Genomic DNA, 13,034 nt, shown 5'->3' with positions numbered 1-13,034 from the left:
CTGAAATATATCATTAAACACAGTTTTAAGATTCAGTGGGTTTCACTTTTTTGTTCTCCAGTAAAAAGATTACCAGCCACTGCCACCACCCCCTTCACTTTTTCCAATGTAATGTAGGCGCTTCAAGTGACTACTTCTGAGACAGTAAAAAGCTTTAAGCTTCATAAGTACTGTGAATGAAATACAAGGTAAACCGGAGAAAAGACACAGATATGAAAGGAAATAATCAGCTATCAGAGAAACAGAATTACTTTGACCTGGCAACTGTTCAGTGGTAGTTACTTTATGTAGAAGCCAATTAACTGGAGTGTACTCCCCTCTACTTTGAAACGCCAGCCCTCAGTAATATCAGAAACAATGGGTAAAGAGATGTATATAATCTTGCAGCTGCTCTTCTGGACTGAGACATGCATGTCTTACAAGGTGCATAAGATGATAATCCATACAGCATTTGGTCAAAATGTATAAGAGAAGCATGAGCAATTTCATGTGGATGCTGCAAGTGCTAAAAAATAATGCCATGTGGAACACTGGCATGAACCACCTATGTAAGAAGAACCCTATTATTAAATGGGTTGGAGTGAAGATAATGAGAGATCCAAAATCCATTCATATGACTTAATTTTAGACAAGTGCTTGATTGAAATTAGTTATAATCGTGTAGTACAAAAGCATTCGTTGATATAAAGATTATCATTATTCAGCCTCATCTGTCACGAACACAAGAGACACCAAGAAATATTGATTTGAAACAGAGCAAATAATGGCAGAACTCACTTTGTCAGTTCACCTTTTAGCTATTGAATTCAGTTTGTACATCTATTTATGGCAATCTGAAATGGACTGCAATTGAGTATGCTTCAAGCAGGCTTTCACAGATTGAGGTTTTTTACTGAGAAATGTTTTATTCAATAACAACTCACCTGAATTACAGGGGGATATCATAAAGACAAAGCAAAACCAAAATACGATTTCTGCCAACTAGAATAACCAGCAGAAGATTCATGACTAAAATTAACACACAGTCTGGTACCAAAATAGACCCATGAGTTTGCATGACTCATCTGACTGCAAACAATGCATTAATAAATCATGAGCCCTAAGATTTCTTAAGAAAAGCTTGATCTCAGTACTTTCTTGAGCCTAGAGAAGTATGAAGCAAGTAAGCAGAATGCAAGCTTGCTGAAGACAAATTACCCTGTAAACAAACCAACACTTTGTGAGGACCATCTCATACACGAGCTAACTCCAGTTAAATGAAAAATCTCAAAATTTTTAACAATCTCCAAAACAATCTTCTTTTCAGATATCACCCATTTTCTGCCACTAAAGAGTCCGCTTAAGTTCTCCACAAACCCCATGTTTGTCATAAAAAAGGCATTTCCCCACACATTCCTGAAAATGCAGATATATTCCCCAGTGCAGACAAAGCAAAAAGAAACAGGGCTGAATGCTTTGTCCTCCTTCATTCTGAGTTCTCCACCTACAGGATCTAGAATATATTTTCTGGAATGAGGTTATGAGGCCAAACTATGGACTATGTTCTGCTGCAGGGTCATTTCTTGAACTACAATCTAATGGAAACACCTGTTTCAAGAATTAAGTCACAGCAGAAGGGTTACAGCTGGAAGGATATAAACTAGGGAGTGCCATGGATATAGTTTCATTATCAATCACTTGCATTGGAAGCCACGATTTGTGCTAGCATCAGTTGATACTCTGCAGGATGATATTTCCAAAATCATTTTGATGATGATTCCAAAATCATCATTGGGTTTTCTGGCTTCTGCTCACACATGACCAGACTGTACCACTTTGGTTACTTACACAGCCCACATGAACAGCAAACCCAAGGAGCACACAGCTATTCACCGACAGATATTTCGAAAATCCCTCTTTTACTCCTGCAGAGTAGGAAGTACCAGAAATCATCCCGTGTGCTGTGCATTATAGTTCCAATACAAAAAGCACAGTCTTTAAGTACTTCAGGCACAGCTTTCCCTTCTCAGATTGGATGTTCACCTCATCTTGGCTCTATCCTGCATGTATGAGAGAGCACATTAAGAGTTGCTTTCCAACTAGAATGACAAAAAGAGGACACACTTCACTAGCGTGCAGATAAAGCAGCCCAACTCTCCAACACCTATTAGCTCTCAGTATAAGACACTGTTGCTGCAACATCCAGCAGGAACTGGCAGGGTTGTCAAAGAAAATGATTGAAGCTCCAAAGAAGAAGAAATGAAAAAACGTGGACAAAAATTCAGAGGCAGTTGCCAACATCTACATCGACAGAGATGTGGTGTTGGCTTAGTCCTTGTATTGCTGTCCCTCCCCTCATCATAAAATTTTGGGTGTTGGTATGTTGTAACAGATGGGTTTAAAAGTTGCTCTTGACAATTATTTACACCTCTAATAATAGTTCTGTCTTTCTTCACCCATCTCTAGCAGTCCATCAGGCATGACTCAGAGCAGCAACCATTAACAGAAATACCTCCTTTGCATCAATCATTTCCATTTCATCCCTGGATATGTAAATGTGCAATAAACAGCAGTATGAAGCAAATGCAGGGAAATGAGAGCAGCGCATCTTAGTATAACATCCTCAGCTTCCCTTACACAGACTGGGCAAGAAATTTTCACGTCTGTTGCTGCTCCTCCTTGTGACGACTACTTGACTTCTGCATCTGTTTTCACTATCCTGATTAATTTGCTTCTTGGCTGTGCAACTTTCAGAGTGTTGCCTTCTTGTGTTATCAATAGAATGCTTCCTCATTTGGCAGACAACCTTTAACAGCAGCCTGACACAAACGTAGTTACCGAGGCACTAATAACTGAGTGCAGCCATGCCCACCCCATTCAGTTTCCAACCTTCTGTGTAACCTTCTGTTCATGACTCTCCGTCACCCTTTTAACATATCTGAGGTCAGAAGACCTCGAGATTTCTTCCATCTGATCCTGGGCACTGTCCAGATGACACTGTTACCATGCTACACAGAAGACTGGGGTACGCTGCAGAGAAGTCATGGCAAAATTTTTCTTTCAGGGAAAAGGATGCCATGTCTCTAAAATAATGATATACATAAAAAATACATAGGTCATGCACACTTGTTTCAGTTGGAATATTATAAAAATTATCTTAAGAAATTTTCAAATGTTGACATTTATGGATTAAATATAGCAGCATTGCAGAGCTCTCAGTGCCTAATACACAGCGTTCAATCACGCTAGGAACGGCTGAGGAGTCAGCTCATAATGAAGACAAGAAACAGTTCATAAAAATATGAAACTGGGGATGGCCTTCAGTCTCTTCTTTCTTCACTGTTCAGTAAAAGAGCACCAAGTCAGCTACATACTGAACATGCCTGAGCCACTCTGAATGCATTTGTTCTTGTCGGTGTCAATGACCCCCTTGCATCACCCATGCTCGTGCTTACATGGCTACGTTAAGCTCTGCAGCTACCCACTGTGGGAAATCTCAGCAAAGAACTAAGTGATAACTTCTGTAACCCTGTTTGACAAAGCAAACTCATCACAAACTTATTGGCTCCATTTCAAAGGACTCCCATCATTGATTACTCAAACTGCTGTCACAGCCTCAGTGCTTAGAGGCTAGCCAAGCAGAATATGCTGGCACGTCAATGAGAAGATGTTTAAACAAAACATTCCAAATTAATTAAATCTCATACAAATTATATCTGTACGTGTATGTATAACTGTATCATCTATATCTATAGCTCTATTAGCGTGTGCATGTATGTGTGTGTAAAAATTTACATCAGAATCTGGCCATAAGCTGCAGTTGTCAATGGAAGAAAAATCATAGTAAACATATAGTATGTATTTGCCAATATATCTTGTGGCTGTCTATATAAACACATAGACATGTACAAACAGTTTAGGTTACATTTCAAACGACAGCAGCCCACTAGTCACGATGTTACCTCCTCCTGAAAGGAAATTTCATACAACCTCGCCAGATTAAACGATCTCCTTTGGAGCTTGAAGTACTGAAATTAATGGGTTATCAAAGTTGCCACTATGGGATAGCTGATTTTTTAGACAGATGCTAAGCAACGTGATGGTCAGGGCAAGGGCCTAATGATCCACGCAAGGGCCTCAACAAGCAGTGGTGTGAAGCATGGGCTGCACACTACTGTTTACACTAGAACTCAAAAGCACTTAGGAATTCAGAAGGCTCTAGTCCCACTCGTGTGGAATGCAGTCTCTTCACTCGCATTAGGCAAAGAAAACCTTTAACAGAACAGCTAAAATGAGCTTCTAGTTATAACCTAAGAACATATATTTCTTTCACATTATAATGTATTTTAATATAAATACTCTAATCTTACATTAATCCTTCAATAGTATTGCCCTGGTTTAGAAATTAATTTCAGAGGAGCAGACTCTGCTGTTAGTGGAGGTGATCCCAAACCAGGGCATTTTGCCTCTTCTATCACCATGGAACAGACGTCCCAGCTGAGGGAGATTTACTAAATACGTGAAGGATCACCGCACATCGAGAACAAAAACATCCTGTAGGGCCTCCTGGGGAAGAAGGATGAATGGCATCTTCTCTGTCATTGCCGCTCTCATGTGGAACAGCCGGCACAAGGAGAGCTCAAGCAGCACTCAGAGGCTCAGAGAGGAGAAAAAAAAAAGCTATTCCCTCATCTTTGAAAGCATGAGGCAGGACCTTACGTGCAGACTGATGAGCTTCATAAAAGGAGAACAGCACACTCACAGCAGCCGATGCAGAGACAGAGGAATATTTGAGGTGGAGAAAAAGATTCACTGGAGAATATTCTGGAAGACGCTAACAGAAAGAAGAAAGAAAAACCAAAACATCTGAAAAACCCAGGTGCATCATAAAACCACTCACATTCTGGCTTTCTCTGGTAGCAGTGAAAATAAAAGCCCTGATCAAGTTTATGACCCAAGTTGAGACAAGAAGTTAGCAGCTTTAATCCTGGAATCGAGGGGTCTTCCGAGGAAAGTTCTGAAACCCCAGCAAAAGCCAGCCTGGCAGCACTCTTCTGCTAACAACAGAGGTTGTGGCAAGACAAAGGGTTAAGAAGGATCTGCATTATTTGAACAAAAGCCTTATGCTTCCCAGTTTTATCCTGAAGCCCACATTCTCAAAGGCAGTAACGGAGTTCACCACCAGTCAGCAACCCCTCTTCAGGCAAAGTATCATCAGTGTGGATAACGGTGAAGAGAAGAGCGTACACAAAACAAAAATAAGGATAATGCAATATATGAACAAGGAGCAAATAACAGCATGCAACAAGGACAGTGTGGGGAGGCAGAAAGCAAAGAAATATTCTTGGGCTGATCTGAACTGGTCAAAGTCACCCTAGTGTAATGCAGATGTATCAGCCCGTGGCTGGCAGCATTACTGTGCAGTGTCACTGCATCTACGTTGTGCTTAATTTACAGGTAACCTGCCCAATGTAACAAGAACTGACTGTATACTTCTTACTCAGATAAACAGTACTGTAACAAAGAAGCTATGAAAATGCACAAATTATAAGCATGTCCATCTGACTGCAGGAAGCATCGTTCAGCTTACCCACCAAGCCAGACAGATGAAGTCTCGCTAGCCCAAGATGATGTAGCAACAGCACATAGTTTTCTGAAGCTTAGCATCTGTCACAGGATGCTGAACCACTGTGGTGGGAATCGGTTTCTAAGACATGCTTTAGAAATGTGTGACCTTAATACTATTAGCTGCCTTCTCAGGTTTTTATGGGTTTCTTTACAAGCTTTTAACTGAAAGAACAGCAGTCACCATTAAGAAGTCAATGTTTATCCACTCTTACCATATACATCACTCATTCAGCATGTAGGAAACACACTTGGCTGTTTTGTCAAGAGGATCTGAGCACCCACCACTTCTGCTGTTTTTAACCGGGACGATGAGCGCTGTGCTTGCTTAAAACAGTGGCCGTAATGTCCTAGAGGCACTCCACATTAAAGAAGTACTTGCCATTGACTTCAACAGAGTTATTTTTAAAAAAACCAACAACATTGCACTTTGAGGTACAAAATCACAAAATTCTAGATATATCTCTTTATTCTTCTGAGAATTTGTCTCATGGCTCTGAATCCAACTAGAAGAAAGCTGGCCACCGTTTCCTATTTCCAAACTGCCCACAAGCTTTTCTTGGTTAACTACCCTTTTCGTTACGCCAGTGACATTCAATGCAGCTAAATCTGTATGACATGCCTGCTCAGAGAAAGACTGGATACTACTTGCAGGGTAAGACACCTAAACGCAGTGGTCTACATATAAGCTATATGTTGAAGCAACCTCTGAAGCCAGTGGGGAGCTCCTCAGCACACGCAGTGGTGTGTGTCCGGAGAGGGATGCAGCTGGCAATGGGGAGGTGTCAGCTCTGTCATGAGCTGTATCATAGTCACTATATAGAATCATAGAATCATTTAGGTTGGAAAAGGCCTTTAAGATCATCAAGTCCAACTGTTTACCCAGAACTGCCAAGCCCACCACTAAACCATGCCTCTGAGCCCCTCATCCACATGTTTTTTAAACACTTCCAGGGATGGTGATTCCACCACCTCCCTGGGCAGCCTGTTCCGATGCTTGACCAGCCTTTCAGTGAAGATATTTTTCCTACTACCCACTCTAAACTTTCACTGGTGCCACCTGAAGCCGTGTCCTCTTGTCCTGTCACTTGTACTTGGGAGAAGGGATCGACTCCCCCTGCTTACAGCCTCCTGCCAGGCAGCTGCAGGGAGCGAGGTCCCTCCCAAGCCTCCTCCTCTCCAGGCTAATGCACTGTGTACTTTGACCACAATGGGAGCTTAGATACCTGCTAACTTGCAGATGTCTACGTTGTAGGTACCTATGTACAGGTGTCTCCATCTGCAAGGTAAATCCCACGCCTGGAGTCAAAGACTCCCTGCCTGAATGGGCGCGTTCACAGAGTGCAAACTTCATGCCAACCTCCGAAACTGACCAGGCACGTAACATTTTGTAATGAGTGAGAACCTTCGTTTCATGACTTTTTTTTTTCTTAAAATCTACCAGTCACGTTAGGAAATCTCTTTCTAAGCATGCTTTTAGAGCTGGAGCATTCCCAAAGTAAGTTCTTAAGTAAGTTTCGCATTATTTCACACAAATCTCCAAACCAGCAGTTAGAAAACCTGTCTACCATAACTTTGTTGTCCTTGCTGATATATCAGTATATCAGTGAGATAGTGGGAGGGCTTGGAGTCAGACAGCTGGGTTTATATTTCTGGTTCTGGAAAGCAAAGGCTCAGGAAGTTACTTGTGATGACACAGTCTGTTACAGGCAAGAGAAATGTGGTGTTTGGGCACTGAAGAAATGTGAAACCTCACATTTTGTTGCATGTTAGGAGGAATACTCCCTGTCACCAACTTCAGCTTCTTTTACAGTAACCCGTTGCTTTAGGATTCATTATAAAACTCCCTATTTTTCTATTTAGAAATTGCAAACCCTTTTTTCTTTAAAAAAGTCCTCTGAAAGATCTGATTAAATTATGTATCCATGCTATCAGGAAAACCTCAGGAAAGCTTTACAGTGCTATTTTATTTTTTTTCGTGGCTGTTGGTCTGAAGATTAGTGTCCCACACCTGATTAAAGAATGACAGATGATAAAGAGTGTCTTTAGAGATCACTCAGTCCTTGACAACTTCTAATGGCAGTGATTTAAGGTAATCCAGAAGGGTAGAAGAAAGAGAGTGAATCTGTGGCAACACAAATGCTGCATGTACAACATTGGGAATTTTTCTCCTAAAGAGTCTAATTTTCCTTGAAGTGAAGCTAGGGCAAATTCAATATATGTGAGGATATGAGAAGAGGAAGATACTAGGTAAGCTATGTGAAAATAGCACTGTTCTATATTGAAAAAAAAATACTTGTTTTTTCTTAAATACTTTGGGAATGAACACAACTGGCCTGGGACTGCAAGCTGACAACTTTCTTTTAAATCATTATAGGCTTTTGGATTTAGGACCTGTGATTTTTTTTTTACTTTTTTAAAGTAACAAATAACAAATTAAAATGATAATCACATTTTCTACATACCACATTGCCACATGCCCCTCAAAATCCTTAGTGAAAATGGATCTCAGGACCTATTGCTGCAAAAGGAAACTGGTAGTGCTGAGACTTTTTTTCTTGACATAGGAGAATATAAATTTGTGAAGATGCAGATTTTAATGAAGTATTTCAGTCCAAGATGTTAGGTGGGGACCAAGCAGCAGCCTTCCAGTACATAAGAGATCAATGAGAAGATGGAGCCAGGCTTTTCACTGACGTGCACAGTGGGATAGTAAGAGACAACGGTCATAAACTGAAAAAGGGAAGGATAAAAGGAAAACAATTTTTACTATGAGAATAACTAAGCTATGGGCCCTCCATCCTTGGAAGTTTTGAAGGCTCAACTAGACAGAGCCCTGAGAGATCCCATCCACGCTCAGTGGTGACCCTGCTCTAAGCAGGGAGTTGGACCAGAGATCTCCTGAGGTCCCTTCTTACCCTATGGGTTCTGCATGACGATGCACAGTCTTCTGTCACCAAATGTACAGTCCTGTCAGAAAACACATCCAACCAAAACCAACGCCCACTAGATCACACCTGTCCTCCCTTGTTCTTCCCTGGCTACCCTAGGCAGAGTACAGGGAACGTGCCTTGCCTTTTATGAGATTGTTGGGGTTTTTTAATATGTGATTTTTAACTAGAGCTATAACGCTCTGAATCAGCACACCCTGAATTATTGAGCAACTTCATGAATATTTATTTCAATGACACTCTGTTCAATACAGTCTCTAGAAATTGGAGAAGACAATGTAGCAACTACATGTCCCTAAAGAAATTAATTCTGTTCACAGGTACCATGGTAGTCTGGATCTTGAACAGCTCCTAAAATAATGAAATGATGCAGCTACCCATGGTTTTAATCCCAGTATTTTAGAAAATGCACACAAATAGCATATGAAAATGTGTGAGCTTTCTGAGCTGGTATGTGTTTTTCCTGTGTGTTAGGATTTAGGCATAAATTTTCAAACACAGAACATAAAAGTTAGGTATCTAACTCCATATTTAAACATGTAGGTAAGCTCAGCCTCATTGCCAGTGAAGAAAATACACAGCAGTAAGAGCTAAGGATGCTCAGATACCTAGAAAACATGATCTGCTGATTTATTTAGCAAAAGGAGGCTCCAAGAGCCATCAGAGTACCCTTCTCTGACAGCACACATAGCAGCACTCTAGTATTCCTTTCATAAAACATCCTAGCCCATTTTGAAATACCCTTTTTATGCCATTGTTCCCATTGAAAGGAGCTTGCCAAGATTGCTTCTCATGGTTAGGAATCTGAGTCTCATTCCCAGACTAAACCTGATTTCGTTCTACTTACGTCCGGTGGTTCTTGGGTTAACACTGCAAATATATCAAGAGGATTTAGAAATGTAACATCAGAGAAGAGGAAACGGCATTTAAGTTGGAAATCAGAGAGCAATCACATCTCTCTCTTTTCATTTCATGAAGCTGAACTAGTCGTTACTGTCTCTTCTGATAAGACAAGCCAGAAGTGACCACATTGCAGCTCCCCAAAACCTTCGGGTCACACTTGGATCACTTCACTCAGAGGTGCACCCTGAGTTTTCCAATGTCTCAGCACTTCATGCTAGCTTTTGATAGGAGGCTCACAAAAGTAAGATGAGCTGGAAGCTCCTGAGATCGGTTCTGGTTGTCGACCATTCAAGCAGTCCTTCCCTGGCATCTGAACTTGCACAACCTCACATTTCACTATATATGGCTAGAACTGGGCAAATTTCACATGAGGCCTCACAGGTGCTTTGTGCAATAAATACCTCTTATCTTCACTGGCGATGTATTCTCTGATACACCCTCACATTGCATTCATTTTTCTGTGGGGCCGCATAACTCTGGAAACTCATGCTCACTGTGTTACTGGGCTAATACACAGAGGTCTGTCTGCTCCCCCCGTTTTGGCTGGTAAGCCCTCAGCTGAGAGAGGAAATCTGTTTCTACTGGCCTCAAACACATGATCTGCACTTTGTGCTACCAAACTTAATTCCAGCTGTTTTACTGAAATCCTCAAGGTCATTAAGCAAATTCCATTAACATACTTCAGCTTTTTTGTGCCAACATTGTTAATGAAAACATGAAATAGGATCAGAGCTAAGACCAGCCCTGAGGAAATTCATTAATAACTTTTCATTTAACATGAAATTTCCTCCTTCAGCATGTCCCGCTTTGTTACCAGCTTCTTGTCCACCAGAAAATTCTTATGCTCAGCCTCATGTCTTCTGGATCGTATAATAACTTTGCAGATACCACTCTATCAAATACTTTACTGAAGATGAATTTTCCTTCTCCTGCTAGAGACAGATGCTGGGTATTTACGTGTCTCAGCCCAAAGGAGGAGAATGGCGTCCCCAGCTTCATTGCGTGTGAGAACACAGAGAACGGTTAAGACGAGGAAATGAAAATTTATTTGAGAGTGGTCTGGAATAGAAATGTACAGATTAGGCAATTTGATGGAAAAACAAACCTGCCACTTTCCATCAAACAACCTTGATACAAATTGTAAATCATTTCTTGGTGAGACACAAATCTAACAAAGTTCCCTCCAGAGATTTTTGTTCTTTGCCTAAATTGTATCAAGCTCGGTTGTTCTAAGTGTTCTTTAAATTGCTGAAATCTTGAAGAGCCTTGCTGAAAGAAATATAAATATAAAATGCAATAATAAATCAAATAATAAGAATTTGATTCTTCTATCAAGCACATGCACAACAAAAGCTTTGTACCTTGTAAGAAACGGTGTGTGAACACACGTGGGAGGAAATACTATTCAAATGCAATAGATACACAGTGTCTTGTAAGATTCTTTAAAGATACTGTATGCGAGAGCTTTGCACCAGAGAGAATAATAAATCCTTTGTGGCCAGGACTGGCAAAGGAGGAATCCATTGCTCACATCGCCCCCATTCTATCGCATCCCTATTGTGCACAGATCATTGCTGTGTCTCAAAAGAACCGCGCAAATCTGGGGCAGAAGGGAAAATGAAATAAGGACGTGTTTGCATTGCTGTGCTACCTGCCTCCTCCCAGAGCTGCCTCTAGTCCCAGCTTGGGGAGGAAGTACTGAATTTGCCTTTCTCAGAGAGATGTTATGACTAAGGGGAGACAAGCTAAGGGGATGACCCACAGCGTCAGGCAGCAGCAGAAAACAAGGGCAGGGCAGAGAAAAGAAAGGTGATGACAGGCAAGGGACAAGCAAACCTGGAGACAGTACAGCATGAGGGACCTGCAGTTCGAGCTCGTTTTGTCAACTTAGCCCCCAAGAGTTACAGAAACCAGGTTGGGAAGGGACCCTCCTGACCAAGTCGGATGCCTACAATCACGAGTAACAGTTTAGCACAACAGGATTCATAAAATATCCTTTATGCACACAAGACAAGCCACAAAACCTTCCTCACTATCAGGTTGCAGTCTCTGAGCAGCTGCCAGCAAGGTTAAAGCAAGTCCCTGATTCAGGAGTCTCTCCTGGGTGACTGGGCACTCCTCCAGCTCTGATGCAAAGAAATGGGGACACAGAACTCCTGACTTTTGTTCAGTAGCCTAAACAACATAAAGCCTTTTGTCACATTTATAAAGAAAAAATACCCCTACATACTTTCATGCAGAATTATGAGAGATCTGTTACTACAAAAGTCCTGGCTCTTGCAAGAATACACCTGATTGGTAAGGTTCAGTTTCAAAGAGCCCCTGAAGAAACAAAATGTAGACAGTCCCTTAAATCTTCTGACATTTATATTTCTTCAGTTAGACTTTGTTAGGTCTGAAACAGAGCAAAAATATCTATGTTGAATTTAACCACAATGCTTACTTTCATCCTCTTCCTCCTTTTTGAAGGAGCTGTTGCTATCCCATTTCATGCCTTGGCTAGGTAAGACAAGACGCACAGGCATCACCAGTGTTCCTCTACAGCTGGCTTCATTGGAAACCAGTTTGTGACACAAGTGGCATGTATCATGGCTCCCTCCCTAACTGAGCTGTCTCTGATTTCCAATAGCTCCGTTGCAGATGGTCTCCTCCAAATCTGGGATGCTCAGATCAAAGTTCTGTGGGATTTTTCACTGCAATGCATTTTGAGTCAGTACAGTAATTATGCTTAATTAATAAAGTAATTAACAATAAAAAAGCCCAGTAATTGAAAATCCTTTGAAAGTACATAAATTTATTCTCTCTAAGCTTTGCCTCAAGACTTTATTAATTCTGACATCAAGCATAATGACCATAAATTATAAATGATCATCACAAAAACGATGCATCACTACCATTTTCTTGTTCTATATGCTGAGTTTCTAAAACATCTAGGTTTGGTCATAACGTTTGAGATTTGCCTCCCGTAAGGTAAACAATATGACTATATGGATATTAAAGAAATAAACATTATGATAATATGGATATTAAAGAAATAAACAATATGACAACATGAGTATTAAGGAATTTCAGGCAATTCTAATGAAAACATTGTAAGAGTAGTCTTTCCTACTTATACATTGAAAAAATTCACAAAACCTAAGGAGATTTCTTAGCTGTAAGACAAAAATGCTTACTTTGTTTCTCCTAAAATTTCTCTTCTTGTGTTGTAACTGTACATTTTTTCCTGTAAGACATTAAGCAAGCAGATGACAAGGTATTTCAACTGAATACTTCTAAGACAGACCACTGACTTCCCATTTTACCCTGCACTTTGTGTTTCTATTAAAATACTTGATGGCATCTAATCAAACCCATAAATGTTTATTATGAATAATACAACTCAAAGCTATAAGCAAAATTGCCATCTTCCTCCTCCATTGACTTAACAGATATCTCTCCATCAGTTCAGACTGTGCGTGTGTGCGTGTTTATACACAGGAACTCCACAAGGGGGCGCTCCTATCTTCCCCAAAAGCTAAGCAACCGCTTAACTTGCTTTCAAAAAAATGTATGTCGTGAAGCTTCCATCTACAG

At 40.7% G+C, this 13,034-nt stretch overlaps 1 protein-coding gene across 4 annotated transcripts in view; it reads right to left on the bottom strand.

Annotated features, from left to right (window-relative positions):
• The window catches only part of HS6ST3 (heparan sulfate 6-O-sulfotransferase 3), a 361,248-nt gene that overhangs the window by 45,636 nt on the left and 302,578 nt on the right, over positions 1 to 13,034 (bottom strand). The window lies entirely within an intron of this gene.

Source organism: Falco punctatus (assembly GCF_963210335.1).
Source record: "Falco punctatus genome assembly, chromosome: 2".
NCBI classification, from domain to species: domain Eukaryota; kingdom Metazoa; phylum Chordata; class Aves; order Falconiformes; family Falconidae; genus Falco; species Falco punctatus.
This window is presented reverse-complemented; position numbering and strand designations above follow the sequence as displayed.